The following is a 13,749-nucleotide window of genomic DNA, read 5'->3' as shown; positions in this document are numbered from 1 at the left end:
TCAAAGTCAATTACATATCTTGATCATGCTTCACAATGGATCAGATATAATTCCTCTTGTGTGCAGAAACTTTCAAGAATTGCTTGGTATACTTAAACATTACATTTGACTCACATTTTATGCTGGTTTCTGCAGAGCTGCTTAATTATATTGTTAGCCACAGTCAACAGGGGTTGAGGGTAAATAAAACTCTGCTGAGAAATAGAACTCAGTCCAATTCAACAAACACTCATTGGATACCAACTATGTGCTAGCCTCTTTACCAGGATATGTTCTGTGACTTCTAAGATTTTAAAGTCAAGTGAGCGAATGCTGATTCAAGAGTTTTCTCCCTGAGTATCTGTTTTTGACTTTGTTAAATCTTCCCCACACAGAAACTAGGGAACAAGGTAATTTCTAAGATTTAAGAACCAGGGCCCCCACCAGATCTTTTTATCCCTTTTCTACACACAGTAAAACCCAGTTAACTATGATTGTTCATCTACAGATAGTTGTAAGATGAACTGAAACATCAAAATTAAACAAGCTTAGATCAAGATTATGAAGCGCAATCATATTATGGTTAAAATCACGAGGTTTTCATTAAGCCCAAATTTAAAACTTATCCCTCTTCTGCTTACTATCTGGGTGATCTAAAGCAAGTCTCGTCATCTGTAAAATTTATATAATAGTAATACTTAACTCTATGTTGTGACTATCAAAATAATTCATCTAAAGCACAAAGAATGGCGTTTGACATACAGTAAGCACCAAATTACTGTTAGCTCTCATATCTGTTTTAACACAAATTAATTTTCTGTAAATATCTTTCACTTAATACCTAAATTCTGCCAGGTCACCAAACATTATTTATTATGTCTTTCAGCGAATAGCAGCAAAATCTTTCACATTTTTTCCCTTTTTACCTTTGAAATATGTGCCCAAACTACCAAATATATGTGTATAATGTTTGGAAATTGATAAAATACATTCCTGATTTAAAAACCACATCAAGCTCAAGAGAAAAGCAGAGTGTATATAATTATCTTTTCAAAGATGAGGTAACAGGCACCTCCAAAAAATTAAGCGACTTAACTAAGGTCACACAGTTAGTAACTGATGGGATCAAGAGTTTAACCTACCTTTGTCTGGCCCTGCTAACATATGCTATAATCTTCAACTGACAATGATCAATAAGGCTCAGAATAATGGCACCAAGTTTTGAAAACACCATTCATCAAAAGAAACATCAAAGGGCAATTCAATTTGATTCACTAGTGCAGACACACTGTGACAATAATGTATATTCAGATAATCTAAAAAAGATTTTCAGTAAAAAGAACAGAAATAAGTTAAGTGTCTAATAGTTTCTGAACAAGTAACTAGTAAATTCCACCAATATGAATGCCTCCCTCCCTCAGCATTTTGTTTACCCCAGGCTGTGCCCCACGAAGTTGCTTCCTGGATTGTGAAAGAAGCTCTCAGAAAGAAACAGGGAAGTGTAGAACTTGGTGCAGGGCACCAATAACAGAAGCACTTTAATCAGGAGACACATTAAACTTTTATCTTGAAAAGCTGAGAAAAAGTGGTGAGATGTGTGATTGGGTAAACAAGCCTTGATTTTGTAGGGCCTTAAGAAGCCATTTGAGATCCCTTCATGGAGGAAGTAAGAGGTAGGCTGTAATTGCTTTGGCATCCTTCAGAAAAAAATCAATAATGAATATGAGTGAATGGTGATGATAAAAATAACAGATCCACTCGGGGGGTAACAGAGAATGTGAAAATCAAACTAAAGAGAATTTGATCAATTGTAAAGTGGAGGATTGCTTCTTGTCACCTTGGCAGTGATTAGGGAAACGTGATGCATTTTTAAAATAATGAGAGGCCAAAAGCAACAGTAATATCATCGAATATCTGACTCCTGAATAGATTTATCTTTTAAGTACGACAAAGTCTCAATAAGGGAGATACTCAGGGAATGATAGGTTCAGGCTAATTAAATTGCTGTGCAAGTGAAGCTTTATCTGGAAGCTTCTCTAATCAATCTGGTCTAATGAACACAGTTGAGTGTTTCTTTCCTAAGTGAGGCTGGTGCAAAATCTTAGAGTCATTCTAAATGTCATTGGTCAAAGTCCAAGCCCAGAGGAAATGTGATCTTCACCTCCAAGTATTTTCATCATATACAAAAATTAATCTTTTTCCTCATGTCTTGTCCTGCTAGTTCTCTTATTTTCTACACATCAGTTTGTGTGTCATCCTAGATACCTCCCTCTCCCTCAACTCCGAACCCTAAAAATTCACTGTCTTGTCCATTCAACCTCATAAATCTTTTTCACTATTTTAAAATATACCTCCTTCTTTCAATTCCCACTATTACCTCCTCATTGCGTACCTGATCTAGTACAACTTACCACTAATTGCCTACTCATTGATTTTGCCTCCTGTCTTGACTTCTCCAATCCAGCCTCCACACTGCACTAGAGGTAGCTCTCTAAACTGCAAACACAGCCTTAACCCTTTGTATCTGAAAATTCTTCAGTGACTCTCTATTGCTTGCCTTCAAGGTTCAATCTAAATGTTTTAACCTGATATACAAGTTCCTTAATGATCTGGCTTCTGCCTACCAGTTCAGCTTTTCTGCCACATTCCATGTTTTACTGTGTGTTGCAGCCATACTCTGAACTATTTACAGTTCTTACTGTATGGCTTCTTCCCTTATATATCTTCTTCTGCCTGTAGTGCAAAGTAGTTCTTTTACTTACAGTTCTTTTCCCCTGTTACTACCATTTCGCTTGGTCTACTTCTAGTTGTCCTTTGAAATTAACATCATATGTCATCTCCTCAGCAACCCTTCCTTGTTATCTCCCTAATTGTTGATTCTATGAATTCTAAAACATCCTGTGCTTATGTGCACACACAATATTTAATTGAAACGATTCATTTATCCATTTATCTGTTTCTATTTGAATGCAATAACCATGTCCCTTGTCACTATACTCAGTACATGGTGTTGAATAAATGAATGAATAAATAAGTCATTCAATATGTGCTTGATGTGGAATTGTTTCTGGCTATCTATACTTTTCCCCTCAAAGTAAAGCATCACTTAAAAATCCCAATTAATTGAAGAGTACAATTAATTGAACTCTAGTTTGATGTTTTAAGAAAATGTTCCATGAAAATATCTTTTTCTAGTGACATAAACACTATCAAACATAGTCCTAATCCTTTGCCTAAGCAGTAACTACTGTGACCACTAAATCAGTCCAAAGAAATCTGCAAAAAATATACTAACTGCAGTCCAGATATTTAAGACGTATATCTAAGGAGAAAACTTCTTACCTCCCATAATATCTTGTCCTTTCCTCCAGCTCCAAGTCTGTCTGTCAATCTGGAGTTATAGCTCAGGAAGGCAAAGTCATGTCTAGTTTTGTGTGGCACTACAATCAAGCTTAGTTCACATCAGAGTATAAAACAATAAAATCCTGAACTGCTGTAGCCAGAGGGGAAAGTTTAATAGTGTTAAATAGGAAATGCTATAGCATGCAAGCTTCAGGCATTACAACTTAGGTTCAATCTGGAAGTTAATTTCTCCACCAGGATATGTGGCATTTAAAACACTGTCTATCTTCACAGTGTGGACAGTGCTACCTAGAAAACATAGCACATTCACAAGAGGGAGAACTAGAAAGCTAAAGGGCCAAAGAAACATGAAATGATTTCCAATATAATAAGTAATACACAGAAGATGTTTCTGAGAGAATCCATGTCTTTAGGAATAAAATTGATAATATTCCGAACTGAAAATGATTTTTGAGCAACTATTTAATCAGAGGCTGAAATAATGGGACCTAGTATAGAATACCCCCAGGGCAGAGCAGCACAGGGCAAGAACAGCTCAGGGCACCGCAACAAGGATCAGAAGAACTTGGACAACTCCCAGATTAAAGAAATGTGGACCAGATAGGACCATAGAAATGTTTTTTTCCTCAAGTGGTTAGAGCCTTTAAAACACACACACACACACACACACACCACCTTGTGCTGGAAAATTAAATATTAATGTCAGAGCACTACTTCTTATAATTTACAGTATGTGTATGCATATATGCTTACCAATTTAGGAAATTGTCATTCTATAGTGTTTGTTCAGTAATTCCAAGCTAATATTTTTATTGTCTCCATGAAGTTATATGTTTAAAGAGACCCTGTGACATTTTTTATTGAAAATGATCTGGGCTAGATTAATCAACCACACTTAATAATTACAGTCAAAGTTCCAGTGCCCAGAATAACAGACCAGTTATGTTACCAAAATGCCAGGGATTTGGCCTAGGTCCCGCTGATTACACAGACAGCCAGTCACTGAGACAAGTATTGCCAGGGAAGAAGCCTTTAATTGGTTGCTGCAGTCTAGGAGTTGAAAGATCAGTCTCAAATCCTTCTCTCTGACCAACTAAAATTAGGAGTTTATACAGCAGGGAAGAAATGTAACTATGTGTGGGAAAACGAGAACTTGGGAGAGGCAAGGAAGCAATTATGATGAATGAGGGGCCTGGAATCTCATTGTCTAGATGTGGTGGCCTAGTGAATTTCAGTTCTTTGATACTTTTTGAGAGGCCTGGGGGTTATTTCTTGGGAAAGGAAGACAGATAAAACAAATGTAAGTTTCAAGCTTTAAGACCAGAAGGGTCCATTTATGTTTTTCCAAGGAAAAAAACTGTCTATGGGACTACTGGATAGGTGTCAGTTACACAATACACCTGACACAAAAAGGCCTTAAGAGGCCATGCATGATGACTCACGCCTGTAATCCCAGCACTTTGGGAGGCCGAGGTCAGGAGTTCGAAACCAGCCTGGCTAACACGGTGAAACCCCATCTCTACTTAAAAAAAAAAAATCAGCCGGGTGTGGTGGTGGGCACCTGTAATCCCGGCTACTGGGGAGGCTGAGCAGGGAAAATCTTTTGAACTCAAGAAGCAGAGGTTGCAGTGAGCCAAGACTGTGCCACTGCACTCCAGCCTGGGCAACACGCAACAGACCAAGACTCTGTCTCAAAAAAAAAAAAAAAAGAAAAAAAAGGGGGCCTTAACAGTGGTTTTCCAAAACTGGGTATGCTACCCCTTTCACAAATGTGTTACTGACACTCAAGCCACACAAATAGATAACAAGACAATTTTTATCTGAGAGGGAAACTAATCTTTTCTAATACTCACACTAGATAAGGCATCTCTTTATTCACTTGCACTACAATTGTTTTAGACAGATTTGAGAAATCTTTAGTATAAAGAAGGGGAGGAGAAAAAAGGGTAAATGTCTTAGGATGGACTCTAGTTGATAAAAAAATAGATTGTCACCTCTGTGAGAGTAATATGGACTTAGATTAGATATTTATTTTTAGTTCTTATCATGCAACTGACTCCAGGCCTTTATATAATACCATAATAATCATCATATATAATCGTGTTTTTCTTTCATACCCTATTAGCACATCTAAGGGAAGGAAATAAGATTCATCTAAAGGCGTCATACAATCTGTACACAATTGTGAGTTCCTTCCAATGTGTTGTGACAGATGAGGCACAACACATCTCAGCTTTATCCAACCTCATTTTCAGAAAAATCATTTTGAAATTAAACATGACAGGGGTAAAGGAAAAAACAAAAGGCAGATAATTACCAAGAAACTCTTGGATTTCTGTGTTTACAGACAAATCAAAAGAAGTGGAAAGTGGAATTTCTCACTGACAGTGAAAGAGTATTTTGAACTCAAAAGTATTCAGAACATAAGATGGATGGTGAAGCGGGGGTCATAGGAGGTCCTTTTATTTGAACTTTCTCTCAACTATTCTGATCTTTAGTGTATCATTGTTTCTCAGCCAGTGTATGTACACAATAAAAGGCATATCAAAGAGCTTCTATGTGGATCATGATGCCTTGAGTCCTCCATTTATCCAGAGATAACATTGGATATAATGGAGAAGAAAATACATGGTACATGTATGTGTACATGTGTTTGCATATTTTTAATGACTTCACCATCTAAATACTGAATTCTTTTGTTTAAGCTTGTCTTGTCTCAGTTTGCAATAATCTCAGCATGCTTGTCCACTCTCTTCTAAAAATGTTCGTGTCCTGACAGACTATTGTATCAACTTCATTGCCTTTCCACTTCCCTGACAATTCATACTCTTCACTTAGTTTTCTCTCTATTCCCCAATTTCTGTTTTCATCAATATCATCTGCCCAATCAGAATTGATACTTTTAAGACAGCTTTGACTTTTCCCTCTCATCCATTACACAGTTATTCATCAAACCCTGATAACAGTTTCAACAAGATGCTTGTCTTTCCATTTTATTCCTTATGTCTATTTCCACTGCCACTATTATGCATCTAGTCTTTATAGAATTATCAATTATTGCAATAACTTTCAATATGTCATTATTTTGTGGAATGGATTATTTAATTAACCTCTACTTCCTCACTTCTGGGCAAATGAAAATCTGATCTTCAAAGAGAACTAAAGTCCAAGGTCTCAAAGCTAATAATAATCAAAATTGTTGTCAGGAGTAAAAGTCAGTTTTCCTAACTTTCAATCAAGTTTTTTACCATTTCACCATGCTTCTCTGGCACAACCCCCTAGTCAAGAACATTGTTTGTTACACCAACTATCTAACATATCCTAGACTTCCATTTTCATTAAATTGCTCTGCCTTTCAAAAACTTCATGTTACCTCATTTCTCTTTAAAATAGGCAATTCTGTTTAACTTTGAAGCCCTATTGTAAATACTATTTCTTTGAAAAGCATTTTCTGTGAACTTAGTTTTAATGCCTTGGCTCTATTTAGTGACTAATAGTGGAGAATTACACACTTATTGGCAAGAAAAATGAAAGTGAGATTTTGAGATTGACACTAACTCTCATAGTAGTCTTTTCATTGTGCCTTCACATAAGTCTGGTCATATTTCAGATTCACTGACATTTGAATGAGCAGTCTTCCAAGTAAGCTACTGTTTTCCAAGAATGTAATCTAAGTGTTCTGTAATTTTATATTAAAATAACTTTAACCAACACCCGAAGGCTAAAAACAAGTAGACTTTGGACCAAGTATGCTACTAGAAAGAACGGCAATGCCAAATCCTTGAAAAATCTTCATTACCTACTGAGCTCAGAGAATAAGTCAATTATGACAAGAGATGATAAATATATGAGGTAACAACCCATGGAACATGCTAACAGGCAGTAAGACTACTAATACTCTGAAACTCTTACTTTTAACCTATTCAACAACCCTTTGAGGAGATGTAGGGAGAAGGAAAGTACAGTGAGTATAAAAAAAAAAGCATGAAGAATAAAGGAAGTTGAGAATAAGTGATCAGGCATAGGAATAAAGGGACAAGTAAGAAGGCTCTGAATGCAATGGCCTAAGTATGCCTGCCAACATCTTCAATATATAGGTGCATGCAAAGAACAACAGCAGCAGCAGCTAATATATATATACATATATATATATAATACTTTGCATTTTAAAAAACATTTTTCTATAAATATCTTATCACAACTATTCTGTGAGGCAGTATTTGCTATTTATTAGAAATGAAACAAAGAAAAAAAACCCTGAGGTTCTAAGAACATAGCTTATCTAGGTACACAAAGCTGACATGTAACCTGGGCTTAAAACTCATCTTGAACTTGTCCATAGTAATTCTAAAAGCATGTGTAATTATTTGACCCATGACAGTCTTCCTACTAGACTTAAAATCCCACAAGGGATTTAAACCAGTATCCAAAGGCTGAAAGATAATAGACTTAGGACCAAGTATACTATTGAAATCACACCTGTCTTGTTCACCATATCTCTAGCACTTAGTACACTGTTTACCCCCAAAGAAACTGGTTTTAAAATATGTGCTGAATAAATAAAAGAACAAGCACTTGTTGGCTTTTTCTTCAGACAAGATAGAGCATGCATTGAAATTCCAATTTGAAAATTCCAGTTAGGACTTCAGGTGACTTTATGTTAGCTATAGAAATATATTTGAAAATCCCTTAATATAGAGTTATTCATGTTCCTGACTTATTAAAATTCGAAATAAAATTAAATGTAAAAAGATAATTCAATTTTAAGATGACATATCTTCTGACTCAAAACAAATATCATTTGGTTTTTAAAACTATACTGGCATGAGATTCAGAGTTATTTCCTGAACCTGAAATAAGTGATGTTGCTCAGGCGATTGTTCCCATAATTAATATTTTCTGTGAGCAAATTCTATTCTCCTGGACTATGAATATATTTTACTTACTCTATATTATCTTCCTCCACTATGATTTAGCTTCACCTTTTTGTATTATATAATACAATTGTTATTTCTTTTGTGATGATAACAGAAATTTATAATGTAATTAAGAATCATAATGAATATCCAGCCTTGAGAAAAGCAAGTTATTTGACAACAAAGAAAATACATTAATTTTTATTAAGCTAAAGATTGGAGGAGTCAATTTTAAATTCACAAAGAAAATGCTTCATGGATTGTAAATGCAGGTGATTTAGGAAAGAAATGAAGACAGGGTTTAGATTTATTTTTTCTTTCACTTGCAGCTCTTTTTTTGCAATTCTGGTATTCAAGTCAGCCTGGCACTTAGTGTCACCAAGGACCTGGGCAGATTGGACTAATTTCTGGAATAGTAGTTTCACCTCACCATGTGGTGCTTGAAAGAATGAGTTTTAAGAAAAAGGAATTAGAACTTCAGTGGAACTCATTACCCTGAAGGCCAAAATATAAATCAGTTACAAAAGGGCATAGATAAATTCATGAATGAAACGTCTGTAGAGGAAAAAAGGAAACCAAAGAGGAAAGATTACAATCGTAGACCATAAATTTGGAAGGGAGTCTCAGGAGAGCATCTGGTCCAGCTAAAATAAATCCCCACTTTGCTGATGAGGCAACTGAAACTCAAAAAATCACATGCCCAAGCTGAACAGCCAGTCAAATGAAAGACACTTACAAACAAGCATTCTTGCCTCATAAGGCAACCTATGTTCCACCGCTCTGCCATACTATTTCCCACTCATTGTGCCCCAAAATGTGTCCTGGTGAGTCACCCATGGTTTCACCCCTGGGGAAATTTATTTTGCATTGAATCCTTCTTTGAGTGTTATCTGTATTCATATACTATGGCAGTCTAAAAATAGTAGAAGTGTTTTTCACAATTACCTTATTTTAATTAATTCCATTTGACCTGCACTACAAATCTTATTTCCTATAACAAATATCATTCCATCAAAAATAAAAGTGAATTTCTGCTATAATTAAAAGACTTCCACATAATGCTTCAAAACTTCTGCATTCCAGGCTTTCAATTCAATCTGGACAATCATTTGGAGTTTAATGACATATAATGAGTGCTATGGTTTGAGAGTTTGCCCCTCCAAAAGTCATGTTGGAATTTAATCCCCAGTATGGCAGTATTTAGAGATGGGGACTTGAAGAGGTGAGGTCATGAGGCTCTGCCCTTGTCACAAGGCTCTGCCCTTCTGAATGGATTAATCTACTCTTAGATTAATGGATTAATTAATTAATGATTTAAGATGGAAATGGGACTGATGGCTTTATAGGAAGAGGAAGAGATACCTAAACTAGCACTCTAAGCTTTGCCATGTGATGCCCTGCACTATATCTGGCTTCTGCAGGGAATCCCCACCAGCAAGAGTGCTCTCAGCAGATGCAGCTCCTCAACTTTGGACTTCTCTGCCTCTATAACTGTAAGAGATAAATATCTACTCTTTATAAATTACCTAGTTTCCGGTATTCTGTTATAAGAAACAGAAAATGTGTTAAGACAATTAACATTTTAGTTTGAATTAACAAGGAAACAAAATGTACTAGCAGTGCCTTTACACAGAGTATTGTTCTTTGTAGGCATTCTGTATGAATGCACATTGACACGTACATAGTAGAAACAATTTTGAGTCTCAAAAAAAGTGTGGGAGAAATAGTCAAGCGTCATGGAACTTGAGAATAATCTTGCCAACTTAACATAGTATGTGATTTTAGATAAGTCATTTCACCTTTCTGAAGATCTGTTTTCCTCATGTAAAATATAAAGGGAACGTAATCTTTAACTCCTTTCCAGAATACAAATGTGCTTTATAAACTGTGGGGCATTATACAAATGTGAAGATGTACTGTTATTAAGACAGTAACATCCAAAATTTTCTAAAGCACTACCTGTAAAGAGTTACCACAAAATAAGTCTATGTAAGGCTGGTCCTTGAGACATAATAATCAGTAAGTTAATCTTGCTTTTTACAAACTCACTCTTAGACCACCATTATGCCTTGACTGTTTTCAACTGCTAAGAATTATCCCTGAGATCACCCTCTTGGGCTGACTTTCTCAAGTACTTGTCCCTAACACTTGGGATATATCTCTCCTTTCATTCATGAACCTTTCCATTAAGCCCTCTTCTCTAGTATCTTTCTGTCTGCTTTCCAAAGACTATGGAAAAATATCTTATAAAGATACCTGCTCTGAGTGGCCAATGACTAATAATAAGGTCCCCATCCCATTTGCAATTGTCTCTTCATTCCTCTATGCCTCCTATTTAAAGGATGTTTTGTGCCGAAGCAATTATTCAGATAAAAGGAGTTTCAGACAATAAGACAGATTTGTTGGAAGATATCTTAGAGCTAGACATATTTTATGGCATCCCATATCATAGCCCAAAGGTATGCCTTGGGCAAAGATGATTCCTGTAAAGACCTCTGGCTTCCATACAGCAATAGGAATCGAAAGATGTCAATTGTCTGTTGGCCATAGCAAGAGTCATTTTAAAGTGAATATTGATAATATGCCTAGGTATCACTCTTTTTGTTTCTCTTATATATGAAACATTTTCTTTATAATGGGTTATAGTAAAACTATGTTTCAGTTGGTATTGCTGCATAACCCACTATCTCAAAATTTAACATCATAAAACATATATTTTATTATATCTCACTAATTCTGTACATCAGAATTTCAGTCAGGACATGACTTTGTTCCATGCAGTACCAACTGAGCTAACTCAGTAGTATTCAGCTAGAGGATGAGGTTGTCTAGAGCAACAAAGATTACTTCACTCACATATCTTGTATTTTGGCAGTCTGGAGGACATGCTTAGCTGGAACTGACATGGCATCTCCAGCATTGTGGCCTAAGGGTGGTGGAACTTCTCACATGCCAGCTGCCTTACTCTAGAGTGAATTTCCCAAGATGAACATAAGGAAGCTGCATTGCCCCTTAAGATTTAGCCTTAGAAGTCATATAGAGTCACTTTCACCAGATGCAATTGGTTGAAGTCATAAGCCCACTGGACTCAAGAGGAGGAGATACAGATCCTGACTCTCCGTGAGGAGAATATCAAAGAATCTGAAACCGTTTTTAAAAGCAATCACAGTGCAGCCAGTGAACGGAAACTATATTCCTCACACATGCCAAATACACTCAATCCATATCAATATTGACCAAGACTTTTATCTAATTGAGGCATCAGGCTCAGATTTCAGATCCTAAGTCTGATTCCCCAATTAGATAGCGCAGTTATTGTCTTAATAACAGTATTTATTTACATTTCACACAGGACTTGGTTATCTTAATCAGGTTCAAGTGAAGATAATCCTCCATGAATACAATTCCTAGGACATGAGAACTTTCAATCTAAAAGTTTGTGATATAAGAGACAAGTTGATTGATCGATCCAAGATGGCCACTTAAGAGGAAGTCGGGATTGCAGCTCCGAGAGAAGGCGCAGAGGCTGAGTGGACGCCGCATTTCCAGACGGACTTTTACTGCCCACAGACCAGGAGATTCACAGGAGGAAAAGCCCCACGGGTCTCCAGCGCCGCTGGTTTGAGCGGAGTGGCCGCTCAGCCTACGCCCTGGAGCGGGGGGCAGTGGCTTCTTGCGCAGAGCGAGAGAGACAGAGTTCCCTCTGAGCCAGAAAGGGGAGCTGAAGCAGGGAGCCAAGCCAGGAGACCCCCGGGCAAGGGAGTGCCACGAATCTCAGAGCCGCTGCTTCGGCTGACGCAGCGGCACACAGGGCAGCGGATTTTAATTGCACGGAGAAGCTCCCCGCATTCCCAGCGCCGCTGGTTGGACCGGAGCAGCCGCTCGGCCTGCACGGGGGGCGGGGAGCAGCGGCTCCTTGAACAAAGTGAACGAGACTGTGTCCCCTCTGGGCCAGCAAGGGGAACTGTGGCAAGGAGGCAAGCCAAGAGATTACAGGACAAAGAGGGCCCCTCTAGAAACACGGCTGAACCCGGGACGGTTCAGCTCTGTGGGGGAGGGGCGTCCTCCAACGGGAAACGCCCTGCAGTTCCCGGGGCAATTTTCCGTAACCAAGACAACCCGCCACTGCAGAGACTCCGTCACTACAGGGGCGGGCCAGCATAGCGGAAGCAGTTCTAACTACACCCACAGGACTGCTGGGAAGCTCACACGGAAGCTGGGCGGAGCCCACAGCAGCTCAGCGAAGCCTCTGCAGGCTGAGTGTGACTAGACTGCCACCTTGTGGGCAGGGAAAACGGTAGCAACACAGCTGAAAAACATAAAATGCTAAACCCCTGGGCCAGAACACCTGGGGAGAAGAAAAGGGGGTTTATGAGTTCAGTTGCTGCAGACTTAAAATTACCAAAATCAGAAAGACAGCAACTACAAAGTCAATAGGCGGATAAATCCACAAAGATGGGAAGAAACCAGCGCAAAAAGGATGAAAACACCCAAAACCAGAACACCTCTCCCCCTACAAGGCAGCATAACTCCTCACCAGCACGGGAACAAGTCTGGACGGAGAATGAGTGTGATGAAATGACAGAATCAGCTTTCAGAAAATGGATAATAAGAAACTTCTGTGAGCTAAAAGAACATGTTCTAACCCAATGCAAAGAAACTAAGAACCTTGAAAAAAGACTTGACGAAATGCTAACGAGAATGGACAACTTAGAGAGGAATATGAATGAATTGATGGAGCTGAAAAACACAACACGAGAACTTCGCGAAGCATGTACAAGTTTCAACAGCAGAATTGACCAAGCAGAAGAAAGGATATCAGAAGTTGAAGATCAACTCAATGAAATAAAACGAGAAGGGAAGATTAGAGAAAACAAGGTAAAAAGGAATGAACAGAGTCAACAAGAAATATGGGACTACGTGAAAAGACCTAATCTACGTTTGATAGGTGTACCTGAATGTGACGAAGAGAATGCATCCAAGCTGGAAAATACTCTTCAGGATATTATCCAGGAAAACTTTCCCAACCTAGCAAGGCAGGCCAAGATTCAAGTCCAAGAAATACAGAGAACACCACAAAGATATTCCTCTAGAAGAGCAACCCCAAGGCACATAATCATCAGATTCACCAGGGTTGAAATGAAGGAGAAAATACTAAGGGCAGCCAGAGAGAAAGGTCGGGTTACCCACAAAGGGAAACCCATCAGACTCACAGCAGATCTCTCAGCAGAAACCCTACAGGCCAGAAGAGAGTGGGGGCCGATATTCAACATCCTTAAAGAAAAGAACTTTCAACCCAGAATTTCATATCCAGCCAAACTAAGCTTCATAAGTGAAGGAAAAATAAAATCCTTTGTGAACAAGCAAGTACTCACAGATTTCATCACCACCAGACCAGCTTTACACATAGAAAAAAACAACCAGCATCAGCCATTCCAAAAATGCACGAAATGGTAAAGAGCATCAACACAATGAAGAATCTGCATCAACC

The sequence above is a fragment of the Aotus nancymaae genome, unplaced genomic scaffold, assembly GCF_030222135.1.
Source record: "Aotus nancymaae isolate 86718 unplaced genomic scaffold, 86718_ANA_hifiasm-v0.15.2.pri h1tg000004l, whole genome shotgun sequence".
Taxonomy (NCBI): Eukaryota; Metazoa; Chordata; class Mammalia; order Primates; family Aotidae; genus Aotus; species Aotus nancymaae.
This window is presented reverse-complemented; position numbering follows the sequence as displayed.